We start from the raw sequence: 17703 nt of genomic DNA, 5'->3' as shown, positions 1-17703 counted from the left end.
TAAATTTAATCACTATGATACTTTTTCACTGGCACTGAGTAAAACAATTAATCAGGTATTCCATTTTTAATGCACAATAAATTCATTTATTTAAGAAACTACTGAGATCATGGTGGTTAGTATTAAACAAGTGTCATAGTGGTTTAATTGAATAATTCAAATAAAATGAATACTCAAAATAATCCTTTATTGTGCATGTACCTGTACTACAGCTGACAATTTACACATCACAGGCAGCTATAAATATAATTACAGAATCTCAATGATAAAACTTCACACGACTGTATGTAAGAACAAATGTCAAATTGTGAATACATTTTTTTTTCTGTTTGACGTATACATGACAGTAGTATCTGTACGATATCTCTGTACCTAAAGGTGTAAAACAAAATTTCCATAGCATTAGTTTGACCTCTTCCCACCAGCTGTACCAGAGAATGTAAAGAGTGTTGTAAACACTGAAGCTGGAGTTGTTGTGACACAGGCACAAGAAAGAGGACCAATGTTCCCACTTGCTCTTTCGGCCTCTGACTGAAGATTTTTCCATGTCCGAGGGAGGTGGCCTAAGGCATGGGGCAGTGAGAGCCAGGCTCTATCAAGGCTGTTTCTCTGACAGCCACTCACTGGGATGAATGTAACCACGCACGGGAACAAAAAGATTCCCAATAGCTCGGAGGACCGCACACAATGAGCACATCAAAAAGCACGGCTGAAGATTTCTTCTGCTTCTCTGACTTGCAATATTAGATACCATCCCTTTTTCTGCAGCCTTGCTCTTTGTATTGCATATAACCTTCATGGAGGAAACACTTCCTTTCATCGAAAATCCCATTACTTTGTCAAAACACAGTATGTCGCCTTAGTTTGACTCACTGTACATTATGATGGCCATAATGAATATCAGAACAGAGTAGGAGACAGAGCAGAGTCTTAAAACTAAAATGCAGAACACAATTCCCTTTCTCCACCTCGATAATAAGCTGGTGCAATTGCAGAATCTATGACAAAATAATAGAGAAGCATTTTCTAGATCAATTAAAAAGAACAATGCTCCTGACATTTGTGAGAAAGCCCCTAGGGAACAGTCCTAAAACTGCTCAGCCTTTTGCAGCCTGAAGGAGGAGTTTGAAAGGCAAAATGTGAAATAACTTCCATAGTTTGTTTTACGTCTATAAATCAAATGAATGCTGAATCTTTAGTGAAATGGAACCTTGTATAATATATTAAATTTTGGGGAATATTTGGTGGCTAAGTAAATACATTCTACATAATTAAAAGGTACCCTCAGAAGAAAGGATGCATTCAGAAGCTTCACGCTTGACTAGTGTAATAAGTAAATGGTAAGCTATAGAAAACCTGTGGCTACCTACTGTAAAACACATGGTGTAGAACTATTTACTGCATTCCTACAATTTTATAAGACAGTTAAGTAAGTACAATAATGCTTCATATGTTCAAAAATTATAAGCATTTATCAGCTTAAAAGACTTCACCATTTATTTGAAATGTGTCCCTTTGACAAAGAAATGTTTTGGGCTCTGCCCTCTGTTCAAAAAAATTACATTCACTTCTCTCTCTCTCACAATAATGAATGAAAACAGTGTGAACTTGAACTTGCCCTTAAGTGCCATTCAAATTGAACTTCCACCAACCCAGATGGATAGGGTTTACAAAATAGATATTATGGCAATATTAAAGGTCTAACTGTGACTTCTAAACAGCCTTGACAGCTAATCCAAAAGATGATGACATACGGGCATCATGCTATGAAAACGGATCATTTGACACAGAAACCTACAGGCATAGTAAACAGGATTCATTCATCCAGTTCAGTGGGAGTATACAGGTCTTTATAATGTTTAAATATTAAGGTATTCTGTTAATGCAAAGGCACTATAGTCTATGCCGAGCTGCTAATATCAAACTGAGTTTGATAAAAGACCCAGGGATTCCACATGGTGGAGGTCGGGGGTGGAGAGAGGGGGAGGAGGCATTCGTTTGATCTGAGGGAAGTCATCTTCAGATCATGGAATTCATGTCAGCCAAGAACACAGCATGACTTTCGGTACAAATAAATTATTAAAGAATAGAGACCACTCCAAACCCCAGAAATGTACATCTCATCAAAGGGACATTGAGAGCAATTGGTATCAGTGGTGTCAATGGGGGCAGTATGGTATAACTACAAGTATCTGAGTAGAGTTTCTACTAGAAACCTTGTGGCAGCACTCTTCAGTGCTAGATTTCTCAGGTCCTTGGCACAGGAGACTTTAAGCACACAGCACCTAATGTAGGGAGTGATGTTGCTGTCATGTTACAGTTATATCAGCAGGCCCTTAAATACTGGCTCACATGATGATGTCATGAGCACCAGATGGAAGCGCTTACAGAACGGTTCCTTCATAATAGAATCTAATACTAGCAACACAACAGGAATTGTGCATTAATTCAGCTCCATATAATGAGGGCGCAAACCAAGCACTGCCCTTTCTCTGAGGTCAGATTACATCATCAACATCAATATAAGGTTAAAAGAGGTTTAGAATCAATTAATTTTTAAAACTACACCATTTGTTAATGTCACTGCAGAAATGCCAACAGCCCTCTTAACCCTATTTTGCAAGCACATGCGGTGCATAATAGTTTGATCAAATATAATGCATTTTAACTTTCCCTCCCACCTTCCAAATAGAATGCAGAGCTCACAGAATAAGCGTGTTTTTCATCCTGTTCCCACATTCATTGAGTGATTGGAGATCAATGGAACATAGGGACAACCAACTGCACCAATTAAATTGGGGAAGCCTACAAGGGTGTAAAACCCATGTTTTATCACCTGCAGTGCACACTGAGTGTTGAAGAAGTAAATCTAGGGCAGGTGTTAAAACACATGTGCAACAAGTTGTAGTTGTCAACAGCCTTGGTTAATCACTCTCTGAATTTTAAAGCATTTATTAACATGTTCTCCCTCCTATAGTTTATATCAGGGCTCCCAAAAATACAAATGCATGCACACAGGCTAACTCACAGAAAGCAGTGTCCCCCATCCAAATATAATATGTGCTAGTGCTGCTTTGCCATTGTAGTAAATATGCTCAGATGCTTCATTGTCCAAGGTGATAGATAACACAAAAAATAGTAAACCTGGCCTTTAATATTTACTTAATACATAGAATAAGGGAGGTCTTCCTGATACATTTATGTTCGATAGCAATCAGACATCTTCAGTATCTCAAGCTACCAAAATGGCTATAAGGGTTTTTTCAGTCACCTGCTAGTTGGGCCCATAGTACCTAGAAAGAGTCAGGGAAATCTGAACAAAACTTTAAGTCACCTGACGGTGGCTAGTTACAATATCTAGCTAGTCTATGTAAAATATGTAGCTAGATAAGCATCTAAAATGCACAGTAATATATGAAATATGTACTTAGCTCTCTACAAATGTCTTTCACCCAAATGATGTTTTCTTTATTTAGCATGCATAACATAAATACATTTTGCTTAGATGATTAAACAACTACTGGTTAAACCCTTAAATATAAAACACAATCCAAACACTACATTTATGCATAACTGAAGAATGTATCAGTAAATTGAAGGACAAAGAGCATAAAAAATTTATTTGGTTTTCACATCTGCATTGCGTATCAGTCCCTACTGTGGCTAGCTAATTAGTAAGCTACGTAATTCCTGACATCATCAAATGCAATTTTGTAAGATGACCTTTATGAATATATGAACAGTAGGGCTGTGACGGTAATGATTTTTTCTTCCCACGGTAATAGAGCAACAAATTACCATGATTTAGCGGTTTAAAACGAAATTTGCAGTTCAGCACATCTGCATTTGCCACGCCTTTCAGTAATTCAGCCAGGTAAATATCCGCGCTGGAATTACAGAAGGAAGTTGCAGTCAAACTTGATAATATGATTAATTTGCGTTAAACCATTAACGCCTTAAAGTTTCCAGATTAATCGTGAACGAGCGTTAACGTTGACAGCCCTAAAATAAATAAATAATTGCGGTGATGCGGTAATGAGCTCAACCCCGCGGTAGGCGTCTCATGACCGCGGTATTGCGGTGATGCCGTTACCGTCACAGCCCTAATGAACAGACCTATTTCCCTCTGAAACGGGTAAAACACAGGTAATATACCAATCCAAATGATCCAGCTGCATCGGGAATCATCTGAATCGAAATATCTCATCTAATTTTGGCACTATGGGTATGGGAAAGAGTGGGCAATCACAGGAATAAGTGAAACTATTGAGACCACAAAAAATGCCTGTCCTGTCATTTTGTCATCCAGTATCATTGCTCAGCAGAGGAAGCTTAACAGAGGTAGCAATGGTAGCCATAAGGTTCAGAGACCCATGAAAAGGTCAACTGCTCTGATTTGTCCACTTCTTGTCTGACACTAAGAACAGCATAATGAAAAGCAGGAAAAAATGTACTCTGCCCTTAGCCTTGTGGAAATAAAAAATATACAGAAACATGGTTGAAAATGTGTGTTATATACCCGACTATGGACATGCCTCAAATGGGAAACGTTAATGGAATTTCATTCCTGATAAAGGAAACATCCATCAATTGGTAATTTTACATACTCTGTCTTTCATCCTGGTAAGTGCTGTGGTTCTCTCACTTCCTAATAGAGACACAGGGAGAGAATTATTTGCATCTTAGCACCTGCCAGAAAACATTTATAAATCAATTTCCATTTTAAGAGCAACAGGGGGAATTTTTACTCTCAGTATAAAGTAAAAAGGGTACACTACAATCCTTTTGCAGCAAACCATCTCTTTATGTCTTCTTCAGATTCTGGCATTTTCTTTTTCTCTTCTGAGAATGACTTCTTTCTGAGGATGTCTCTTCCAGTCTACCTTGTTCTGAATATTAAGATTGCAATCAGGGTAAAAATACATTACTGTCAGACAAAACAGGTTTACTTTATGTAAACCTGTTTTATACCTTAAAGAAAAAATACATATATGTTCTCACTGCTGTGAAACAGCTGCATTGTCTGTGGGAGCATGTGCATACATTGGGACTGTAGATTGGTCACAGAGTCCGCACACAGCTGAGTTAGCTTGCAGAGAGGAAGCCATTTCCTTCAGTCGGCCATGAGGGAAGACGACGTTAGAGTGCCATATGCGGGAGCCTACAGTAGCATGTGGTCAGGAAGAGACCACTACCATATTTTATTTGAGCTACTTCATTGTATTACATACTGTATTTTGTTTGAATGGGTTGTGTTGTATCGTATTTTATGGTAGTGAATTCTGTTTGACCAAATTGAGTTGTATTTTATTTACAATACACTTTTTTATTCCTTAAAATGAATTACCGCAACCAAATTAATGCAGCAGTTTCAGAATAAAGAACCTGAAAAAGTTATTAGTGCCCTGCAAATGAGCAAAGTACATCAGGCTACACTCACTTCTTATGAGTGTTGTTATGTTGTTTTAAAGTTAGTGATGTACAGTTAGTATTTATTTTGCCCTGATGCCTTATTAACTTTGTAGTCATTGTTTCTGATGTACTCTCCTAAGTAATTTGTGGGAAATATTTAAAAGAAATCTATGCTTAATAAAATTTGATTGACTGATTTTATCAAGGGTGTTGTCTCATCCAAACACAACAAATAAATACTGGTCCACAAGACTGTGATTGCTGAATCACTGAATCATCGTGTCCTTTCTCCCAACTTTAGTTTAATCTCAAGTCTGTAAAAGAAAATAACAATGCCACTTGGGGCACATATTTTTGGAGAATGTGTATATTTTAACAAATGAAGCAAAATAAAAAGAGCAGCTCCCAGTGAATATTTTACCCAATGGAGCACTGTATTGCTTTCAAAAACACTTGTAAATGCAAGACATTCCCCTTGTGGTACTGCTGTTACAAAGTGTTCTGAAGATGAAAGTACTCCCTTATCATGTTGTCTGTTGCTGTGCTTTCTGATGAAGAAGCTCAAACCTGACCCCTCACAATAACTGCATGGGAACCAATGGTTGTTTACAGGCCCTCACATAAAACTTGGTTAATAATTCAAGAGTCCCCGTGCTCAGAGATACTCACAAACTGGTTGTTGGGGTTGTGTTGCTCTTATTAAGCCTTCAATTAAGAGTATTCCCCAAGGTGGGACCACATAGTACCATGTTTGCGTATAAAAGCACACGAGGCAGGGAGGCAAAAATGTTGAGCTCTGTTGCTCCTCCCCATACATATATCTCTGCTTCTCATCCAAAGACCTCTTTCAGGTGGCTGCAACACTTTTGCCTAAATGTTCACCCTGTATACCAGTGGAATGCTTTGTTATGCCAATGTTATGTTTGCAATGTCAAGTCCTATAGAAAGAAGTGCTCACAGTTGCTTTATGACATAATAAACCATCCTCATAAAATCGTACCTGTCTTTTTTATTCTAAGCTACATGGAATTTTACAGGTAACACATCCATTACTGTTCATACATAAATAATGGGACATTGACTTATATATTGTTAATGTCAATCTACAGTTTAGATTTAGTTTAGCTACTATGTAGTTCATGTCCAAGACTGTATTCCTTGATAAGTTAAAAGGTATCCAATTCCCCCTATACTTTATGATGTAAAGAGAGTCTAATTTCACTCATGTACTCACTGTCACGTCAACCCTTTTAGCACCTTGATAAACCATCACAAGATTGAAACTGTAGACTAAATGTAGGTTACATCTTCCCTTTGATATGTATCACTACTAATCAGACATAGTAGTGGTCTTATTCGACAGAATCATGAAATCGTAGTATACTATGTACAGGACAGTACAGCCGCAAAATACAAAAGAACTCAAGAAGTGCCCAAACAATAGAGCAAAGAGCATACACAGTTTATACAAAAATGGCCAAATAATCTGTCAAATATATTTGTACCCACAATTTTCCATCTCCAGGACCATTAACAATTTAATATATATTAGACTGATACAGTTGATTGGATTATGTGTTCCAATCTTCAAACAGTAGTGTGCACTTGCAAATGCTGACAACTGACTGCTGCAAACCACACAGTCAACAGCTGTGACTCTGTAACTTGAAGACAGATCTGTAAAATCAAACTGCAGACCCCGAAGGAGCAGCATCAAAGTGTTCGTCATGATTTACTGTCCGGCAAGACAAGAGATTTGTTTTATTGAAATCCAATCAGTCCCAATAGCCAGGGAGTCACAATATCACTGGCTGAGGACTGATCGCTTGGAACTGACCAAACGCCCAAGGCTTCTTTTGGAAATGAAAAGCCTCTGAAACCTAATTGCTTTTTTATGCATTTTCGGCCTTTTGGAAGGAAAAACTGAAAAGTGCAATGGGACTTCTAAAATTGCATGGCTGGAGGTGATTTTTTCAACTTCCAAAATGAAAGAGGATAGTATTTATCTCCATTAAAAGTGCACTGACATATTAGTAGGTTGACAGGCTGTAAATAAAATCAATAATACTCTTACATTAAAATGGTCCAATTTTTGCCAGTATGATGTATAAAAATAACTCAAGAGAACTGTTTTACTTCAAAGTAATTAATTATGTTTTTAATCATCATACTAGCATCACTATAACACTATATATATGAGATGGAATAGTTCAGTAACAATTTTTCATAAACTACAAATAACCATGATGGTAATGATGCACCCACTTTCCCCACTGTGTATGCTGCACACAATGCAAACTAATATCTCTACACATTTTCTCTCAGTAGTAAAGAGGAGTCCTTAGGGTTGAGTGCACTGGTTGCTAGTTTGACCTCTCCCTATACCCCATATCAATCTTTAAAGAACTTCTTATTAATAGAACAGCACTTCTTGCTGCTGAGGAGGTTATTTGATGAAATTCACACTTTATGCATGAGCACTCAGTCTTCATTCTGACCCATAAATAAGAAAGTGTCAGTCCTTTTTGGCAAAGACCAGGAAAAATGTTGTAAACTGATGAAGGGAAAAGCATGTAAAAAGGAATGTGTCTTTATGTCTATCTTCCTTGACTTCACTCAATTCTACGGAGATCCATGTTCCATGTTTCAGCTGTGATGCTGGTTGGCAGAGTCTCTGCCAGTCATTTAAAATGCCTTTACACAAAAGGGCTGTTGTATGCAACAGTATCTGCTTTTGTGAATTTGTTCATTCATTTCATTTTTTTTTCAACAATTCATACAATTCAAATACAGCTCCATTCCAAATGTGTAAGTCAGTCTCTGGGTCTGCTGTGATAGGGTAGGATATTTAGTACTACTTCAAATAAAACCATTGACTCTCAAAGTTATCCGGTCCCTCAATCTCAAATGTAATTTTGTTTAAATTCCCATTTATAAACCCCTCAGATCCATGCTTTATTGGTCTAAAGATCTGGAGGTTGCATGAACATGTCTTACCATTCTCAAAAAAACATTTGGTATTTATCAAAAATAATGGCAATTAATCTGGTGCAGCAGAGTTTGATGGAACATTGATAACTATGTTGAATTTGAAATTCACAGGTGGAAAAAACTGCGTATAAAAGAAGACCAATACCTCAAGACATGACATGAAATGACTAGAAAAAAAACTACAGTTATAACCAGAGAGAATACTGGGGTTTGAATTTACCTCACCACAATTCACTTCTTTTAAATGCTTATTGTATTGGAACATATGCTGAAATTGTCACTGTAACATCTGAGCAACAGATAGTAATCCCTACACTCCAGCAGCTTTGTGCAATAAGACACAGTGCTGGGACTCTGCGCACCCATCATGCAGCTATAACATAGCTCCCCCAGCACACTGTCTAGCCCAACCAAGGGATGAGAAAATATAATTTGTGACTCCTCTGCAGAGAAAGGAATCATCTTAATATGTCACACAAGGCCCTGACGCTCTTGCTTGAGCGCTGCCAAAGGAGTATGTGGGGCTCCCAGACTCCCCACCCATAATGATGTTTTGAAAAATCACACAGAGATGTTTACTTTTAAAAACCAGCAGAGTGCAGCAAAAAAGCAGAGTCTATTCCAGCGGTGCTAAAAAACTGACACTAAGCATTTGTCTTTATTTGCAGCTCTTCACTCTGTTTTCTTTGTAGCCCCTATGCAGGGAGGGCCTCGGCAGCAAAGCCTAGAGATTCTTCACGGTACCATAAGAAAGATACCTTCCCAGTAATAACACATCTTCAATATCACTGGGGCCTACCTGAAGCTTAGCAGGATGTCAACAACTGGTGTCGTCCCTGCCACTCTCCAAATGTGCCAGCCACACAGTCCTACCAGGGTCACTCTGACAGGAACTGCAATAAGGTCAGGGGAGCCTGTGGCCATGAGAACTCTAGGAAGTGCCTGGACACACCAGGGTTTCAGCCATTAGCCATAAAAATGTATTCAAGATGATGGGCCTTTCTACTGAAAAATTCTGATGATGAACATGTGGATTGCTTTGTATTTATGGTCTGAACATAAGCAGAACATGGTGGGCGTATATGTTTAATGGTTAAGTCCAGGACAACAGGCAACTTCAGGATATGGATGTCACAGATGCTAAGTAGAAACAATGAGATTCCATCTAATTTCAATAATCTTCCTTGTTAACATAATTATCCCAAGCTATAAATAACATAAGTATTTCAAACTGAATATAGAAAGTGCACAATGAATGTAGTGCATCTGACGCAAAGTAAGCCTTTTTTCCTTGAACATAGTAAAACTGTTCTCTGAAAAAAATGTGGAAACCGTGAAAAAGGTAGAAATACACATATAATATATAATACAATATTGTTAAAACCACACCTTCAAAGAACATCCACCTCAAACTGCCACATATAACAAATGCAAATGCTGAGTCAAAATTACTGAACATTGCACAGTGGTTCTATTAGCATATTCTCTTTATAAATCTCAATTTCTGAGTTCAGATTAAGGAAAGTTTTGTCAGCCTCTGTGCTTATGCATGGTACCATGCTGAACATTATAAACTGAGTCTCCTGAATGGCTACTGCCTCATTTTCACTTACAAGTATACAAGAGCACCTAAGTGTGACCATGCTTAAAATTCCAATTCCACTTACAACCAGGTGGGTGCAGTGTGGTTAAAAGCGGGTCACATCAGATTCAGCTGGCTATCTAGTACTCAGTATGGTTAGGACGTGGTTATGCTATATTTAGCAGATGTCAGTGTGTTTATGGAACCAACTAAGGAGGAAACAGCCTGGTACAATGCAATATAAATTGGACAATTTAGGTGTACAATTTGATGGAGTCATCACTGCCTTTTAGAGAGAATTAAGAGAAAAGTGTTTCATGCTCTAATGTTTTGTTCACACTGGAGGTTTCTCTGAACTTACTTTTTAACTAGCCAATGAACTAGCAGGCTAGCTACACATAGATGAAAATAGCAAACACAGGAAAAAAGTCATGCTGATTTTCTAATGCTACAGACCAGCATTGCAGACAGACATTAAAATACTTTGTGTTGGATAATTTTTGAGCTAGACAGCATCAACTTGTGAGAGAACAGGAGTAGACATCTGACATACTTACAGACCTAATGACACCTTAATGAAATATACGGTTTATTTTATTTTATGTTATTTTAATTGGACCTGTGCCCATTTGGCCATCCACTCACAGGTAAACATGCCTAATAGTAGTGACCTATAGGTTTACTGTACATCAGTATTTTCAGTACAAATGACAAGCATATTCATAAGTCCTCTCTTACATTTCTATGTTGAGACTAACAAATGCAGTATGATCATATATAATGAACAACTGAAAATTAGCATGTGTCTACTATATTTTACATATATTTTATATTGACTTTGATTATTATTATTTTTGATACATTTTAAATGTCTGCAACTGGAACTTCATTGACCATGACTAGTGGTTTATTTACCGCTTGACTAAAAAGCATTGCTAAATATCCAGCTGAAAATGTGGACAAAATGGTAGTGGTCACATCTATCATGGAAGGTGATGTCACATGGATGAGCTTTGTAGCAGGATATTTCACCCTTGCTATGAGGTCTGTCCTTTTTGCAATGAGGAATCTCTGCTGTGGCATGGAGTGTGAGACACAGGATTGGTTCCCAGCTCTGGCTACTGCAATAAGCCTTACACCTACCCCAAATCCACTACTCGCCACAACATGTTCAAATGTAACCTATATAAGCTGCTCTGGATAAGGGGGTTTGCTAAGAAATAAAAAATGCCTTCAGAAACACTTCACATTTTGTGTCTGAATTCAAGTAAAAGTCAAGATCTATTACAGCTCAGATAGCAGATAACACTGCGGTTTCAAAATGTTTAAACAGCGATCCCCCAACTGTTCAGATATAGCTTAAGTAATTTTTGAAGAGACTGCTGCAAAGATACTTGATATGATGCCAAGCCAATGGCTAGAAAATCACAGCCGCCATATTGATTCTTCTGGCAGGTGAGGAAGCCTATTCGTGTGCCCATAGATTTCCTTGGAGTGAAGCAATTTTATGAGAAAACCAAACCTTGCAATTCCCCCAGAAAGGTGAAATGGCAGTTACTGTAACAACATGAGAATAATATAGTTTCACAGTGGCACCTCTCAATTTTCATCAATATGTAGTGCTGCAGGGGAATATACAGTATTGTCCTTTTCAAATATTCTTTGACACAATTCTTGGAAAGTGAAAGAAAAAATGTATACATAAAATAAAAATCCCCCAGATGACACATTTTCCCAATACTTTTACCAGCAGAAACCATCCAATGAAATTTTTATGACATGTCTCCAAATGTAACTACCCCAGAATCTTTTTAATGTCACTTCTGCACTACATCATATTTGACAGGCTGTTGGGTTGCAGCACGCTTGCTGCTCTTTTTTCCTGCTTCATCCCTAACTGCATTTGCGTGGGTACAGTCCATGCAAACCGCTGCATCAAGGCAAAAACCACATATTGTGCACTTTTAAAGCTATCCAAAGAAACTACCCATTTGTCTACTCAAGCCATGGGGCCAAAGATAAAAACATAATGCCCATCATGTAATGACAGATTTAGCAACGATGACAAATTGAAGATTCTATTTGAAATGGAACCTACTAAATCTTTTGCTCACTATGGGGATGGGATTATTGCGCAAAACAGGGAGAGGTTTCAGATTTCAAATAAAAGCAAAAGAATCCATATTCACACATATTAACAGTCTCCTACATGTTCACTGCTCTGTTATGCTCAGAGTGAAAAACATGTGAACTAAATTGTTGACTTGTTTTATTGTTATTTCCATAATTTTGTTAATGTGTCAACAAGTTGATGCACTGCACAGTTCAGATATTGTTAGGATAATTAGACCCAGACGGTACAAGACTTTTCAAGAATCGTAATTCCTTTTCCATTTCAATCAGCAAAAGGGGGTCCAAATTAATTTTCGATGAACACCAGGGGACCGTTTATGACTACATAATGTGCAAAATGTAAATTCCTTTTTTTCCAGAGATCTTCGACATGATCAGTAAGGTCATACATGAAAACTATTTAAATAATTGACGAAGGAATTGGGTATATAGAATCGTATTTTCTATAACTTAAAGTAAGTGAATACAATTTCCACTCGAACAGCGGTCTCTAATTATGCGGATCATTACTGTCGAAAACCGCCATACAGAAGCACAGGTTGGGTCTTAATGCTGTCCGTGGTACCCTATAGTCAAAGTCTACAGACGCATCTGCTATCCCTGACAATCCGGAGAACTACACACAGCACAATACATTCTGAGACTGAAGGGCAGATGCTCAGATTATTCAAATCCCTTCGTTCTTCACTGAAGGCAAATTACTTCTACTGGTCACTAAAGACGGACTGACAAGAGTTGTTTACAACTGATGACGTTTTCATATAATCTACACGCAAAGGCACGTTAATTTTTACAAGAAACGTGGACTAGTTCAAATTATTAAAAATATGCACGTGATGTGGAGAAGGGTGGCGTCTCATCGTTACCTAGTAATCATTTTTAAATCACCATAAATCTGGCTATTGAAAAGATTTGAAAGATATGCCCGCTGTTAGTGTTCCGATATAGTATTACCAAATCCGCGCGGATTATTTGATAGCGACAGTGAGACACAGGATTACCAAACATCTGCTATGATCTCGGTCCATACAGCTGTATAAAAACAGAGATCCAGCAAGATACCTCCAATACAAAACCAACATTCTCACACTACTCTTTCGAAATATAGTCTACTCCGGTGGGCTATCTGGCTACAATTTTCACTACACATGCACACGCTTGGACCAAGGATCACATCTAATGAATTATTACAGTATTTCACACCATTTTTGCATAATAAAACGCCCAAACATTTGAGAGAAGTCGGCTGAATGCTGAAGGAGTCTTCCAGACTGCAAACAATAACGAGATCGTGAAAACTGGAATTTCCTGTGCCACAGCAGTAACACAAGTTCAATAACTTCAGTTTTATTTTGATTAATTCCTCACAAATTCATCACGTATTTAGGAAGCATTAGAATTGCACAAGCGGATTCATATACGTGCGTGTAGCCTACTTTTTAATATTCTGGTTAAGATATCACAAATAAACAGGACAACTCCATAACAGAATTCAGATAAGTTACAGAAATAATAATGACTACATAATACAATGACATAGGCTACCACTACTGCAAATAACACGCCTAAATAATATTAATACATCTTACCTTACTGGCAATATTATTCTCCAGAGCAGCCTACTTATTTCTATGCAAAACGTTGTACGACGAAGGCGCGAGGGGTCGTCTAATGCGTATCCCGATATTCTAATGGGGTGCGTGGATTCCGAGTAGAATATTTTGAATCGTGCTGGTGCCGGCAGCTGAACGAGCAGTGAGAATAACCCACACTTTAGGTATTGTACGAGATCAATTATGCCCACAGTCAACAGTCAGCAGTGAAAACATTCAAAATCGTTCAGCAGGTTACTTACAACAGACACATGTCTCATTCGCTGTAAACAACCGAAGGCAAAAGCACGCACAGTTTTGTCAGGTTTCTTCACATGGTGCTAGTGCAACCCGCTGCTTGTGAGTAAAGACGTACTTACAATAATGCATCAGTCTTCTTCCCCAATTCAGAGCAAAACAGGCGCACGAGAAATCTCTCGGCAAGTCGCCGCTTTCACTGTACCGACCATCCAAGCGGAACAGGCCCCTCTGGTTTGTCTGTGCAGCCGGGATATAGTGGGACTATTTTCTCAGCTGGGACTTGATGCTGAACTACTAACCGCTAAACGGCAGTGTCCTCGCCGACATTAACCAGGAAGTGCAATGCCTCTTCGACATCCACACTAATGCAGCCTTACAATTAGCGCGTGAATCACCGACTCTCATCCAAGCCTCCTTTGGCACGGGGTTGGCACTTCCCACTTATCTTTTGAGGGCACAAGCTCTCTAAACGACCACTTACGATTTATCGTTAGCTGTATGAGTTGCGGTACCTTTAAAGTAGTACACAAAAATATTTTGACACGATAAAAAATTGTATGGTCAGAATTGTATGACGATTAACGATGTCTGTATTGTCATCAGATCACTTCGCTTCATCAGTAGACAGGGACGTGCTTTATCCATTAATATCGCAATTTATGTGAATTAACTATATTTGTAAATACCGTGCCTCAAAACTGGAGTACACCTTTGTGTTTGGAGTTCACTCTCTCTCTCTCTTAAATTTGTTAATAGGTTGTTGACGTGTGGATAAACCTTCACTGGAAATTACTTTGGCGTCAAATGGGATACGTTTTGCCATACGTTCTGGAAGAACGTAGAGTTAAAATATACTGTAGTCAGCAGGGCGCAGAGCCGAAATCATTAGCTGATCAAATATTTATTAATTCTTAACGTCGACACATCTTTCCATCTTAACTATTGATTTTAATTCAATACTGCGAGAATTCCTTAATTAAGCAAAATGGATTCATGCAGTCAATAATCCACATTAACATTAGAAGTTGATTTAGCAGTTAATGTATACTGAAAGCAGTAACATATCCAAACTATACTGAGCATTCTAAATGTCTGTCCTCTGTTTATGCTGATAGGTGCCTTGATCAATTGTGGGTGCTGGGGCTATTGGCACTTGTGACACCTGGTTGCATGTCTCATTCCAACAAGTATGAGATCTGTGTGATTGAAGATTCCTTGTGAACGGCTTGATGATGGGATGTTGGCTTTTCTGTGTGACTATTTGCATATTATGCAGACAGTCAAAGCAGTGTGGATACCTCTGAAAGAACTAGGACGACACCTTATGCTTTTTTTTGCTCTCATTTTTTGATATACGATCATGGAAGAAAGAAAACAGATACACATTTACATTTACATTTACATACACATCACTTAAACCTCAGTGTTAAACATTCTACAAGGTATCACCACAATGTATCATTAATTATTTGCCTTGCAGACCCACTTACACTGTTAACATAATATCTGATTTTACATTTTACCAAAGCAGTTTAGATTAACAAACTTGCTCAGGATTACAAGAGCTATGCCTCACTTGGTATTCAAACATGCAACCTTCTGGGAACAAGCCAAGTCTCCTCACCATTTCACCTTACAGTTGTGTTTATGTCAACAAGTATTCCAAAGAAGCAAAGGTCATGTTCTTTTGGGAGAGTTAATCCACTAGATGGCATCAAGCTTACAAGTAAGATGTCAAGATCACCCCCATGAAATGAGGGGGTGTCATCATTGGCATCACCTTGAAGAGAAGTTAGAAAACATGAGTCCTTTCCTCCTGTCCCTCCCAAATGCTTACAGTAGTTCTTGAGGTTGCAGTGTAAAAATTGAATTAAATGAGCAAGACTACTTCAACTAATGAATTCAACCTTTGATCCCTTATTTTTTCTCATTATCCTCACATAAGCCTTAATTATAGTAAGTGGGATTTAAGAAAATCTACTCTTTTTAAAATAGTCAATGGGAAAAAGGCGATAATTAAGGAGAGAGAGAGTGAAATTCCCAGTGGATCTGACATAGAGGGAGAAAGAAAAGTCTCCAGTTCAGGACACTGCATGAGGTACAGCTTCTCCTAGGTCCTCTAGCAAATCAGTAATAATAGTTTCTTTCAATTCGGTGAAGGCGATAAAACAACCAAAAAAGCCAATCATATCCTGTATATTTCATGAGATGTTTAATATTTTAAAGATGAAGCTTCAAAAGAGAGAAAAACAAAGTGTGCAGTTGTTAACTGGGGAATAAATGCTTTCATGGAAAGGATTACATTTTAATGTACCTTGGGATTTTAAAAATAAACAATTAAAGAGTGATTTGCATATGTCGATTATATGATTGTTATCCTTGTGGGAGCATACACAGCCAATGAATAAATAATGCAAAATCAAACACCTGACCAAAATATAGCTCCTGTGAAAACAAATACATAAAATATCAATTTGTATAATATAATATCAAAACTGATGGGTAAAATCTACAAGAAAAAATGCATAAAGTGCAAATACTGTATGTCAGACAGACACTCCATCCAGCTCTATGACTCTGTCTCTCACTGTACCTAGTGCTTTTTCACTAAAGCAAAACCTGTACCCCACAACAATTCAATATGTTTTATGATGCATCTAATGTGCTGTCTTAAGAAAATCAGATGGTGCAGCATTCCTTAGCTGCTCTGTAAGATGTCTCTGCCAGATTTCACTCCACACTTGCTAATGACTGCCTTGCCAAGACATTTAACCTCCAGACTATCTGTCTTCTCGCTAAGGATAGGAAAGCTTCTGATCCGTGAAATGGAGCCAGTTGTACCCCACAAAGGCTGGGATTCCTTCAGAGCATGCCGGGATAAATCAATTACAGCAATTTAAACATGCCAAGCAATCATTGCTATAACACAAATATAACATCTGTAAAAATATTTCTACTTTTATATCAAAGTCCTGCCATTGATATATTAGTAGTATGATCCTAACTGTGTGTGGGTCTTTACTGAGCACACAATGCTCAAACTGAACAGCTTGTTTCATGAACATGTGGATCCTCCTCTTCCTCACACAGGTGCAAACAGCTCTGCACCTGGATGTATTCCACAGATGGAAACAGCAGCATACTCAAGCTGACACCTGCATGACTGTGATCTCAATCAAAGAAATTCATAAGAAAAACAATGAGCTGATTACAGCTCATGCATTTTAATGCATTTATTGCTGCTGTATAAATACTATGCTTGGGTACTGTCATATCAAACACATTATACTCTGTACCTGTGCCTTTGTTTATGCACCTGCACAGCCATAAGTGGTGGCTGGAAGATAATGCCAAGATGGTAAATATGGAACTTCATGTTGAATCACTGTCACTGTCATGTCTCAAGCTGTCAATTTTGAGAAAGTGCATTCATACTCCAGCAGGACACAAATGTGAGCCTGAGAGGTCCTTAAGTAACAGGTATGAAATAAGAATAGAAAAAAAAGAAGAACAACATAGCAGCTGATCTGGAAAAACAGTATTGTCATCATCCTCATAAGTCATATTGTCACTGCCCATCCATGTTCAGACACTTTGTGTATCAGACCTTTTTATCAATGGACATAGGGTCATTTCTAGAAATGGGTGCTATTTCCTTTGCAAACATAATGAAGTCATACGATTCCACTGATATATTAGAAATACCATTCAACCGAGAGCCTATTGGCATGG

General features: G+C 38.0%; 1 protein-coding gene across 5 annotated transcripts in view; it reads right to left on the bottom strand.

Annotated features, from left to right (window-relative positions):
* Positions 1 to 14290, bottom strand: part of cntn4 (contactin 4) — a 140282-nt gene extending 125992 nt beyond the window's left edge. The window contains exons 1-2 of one of the 5 annotated variants that reach the window (XM_036531204.1): positions 14091 to 14290; positions 13708 to 13862 (exon numbers count right to left, since the gene is read on the bottom strand). The gene's annotated coding sequence lies outside the window, so the exon portion shown is untranslated. Of the gene's footprint in view, positions 1 to 13707; positions 14042 to 14090 lie in introns of those variants that run through there. The other 4 variants (XM_036531205.1, XM_036531206.1, XM_036531207.1 and 1 more) reach the window with 4 other exon arrangements.
* Between the last annotated feature and the right edge of the window lie 3413 nt (positions 14291 to 17703).

This window comes from Megalops cyprinoides, chromosome 6 (assembly GCF_013368585.1).
Source record: "Megalops cyprinoides isolate fMegCyp1 chromosome 6, fMegCyp1.pri, whole genome shotgun sequence".
Lineage (NCBI taxonomy): Eukaryota > Metazoa > Chordata > Actinopteri > Elopiformes > Megalopidae > Megalops > Megalops cyprinoides.
Note: the sequence above shows the minus strand (reverse complement) of the source record. Positions and strands in the feature narration are given on the sequence as shown.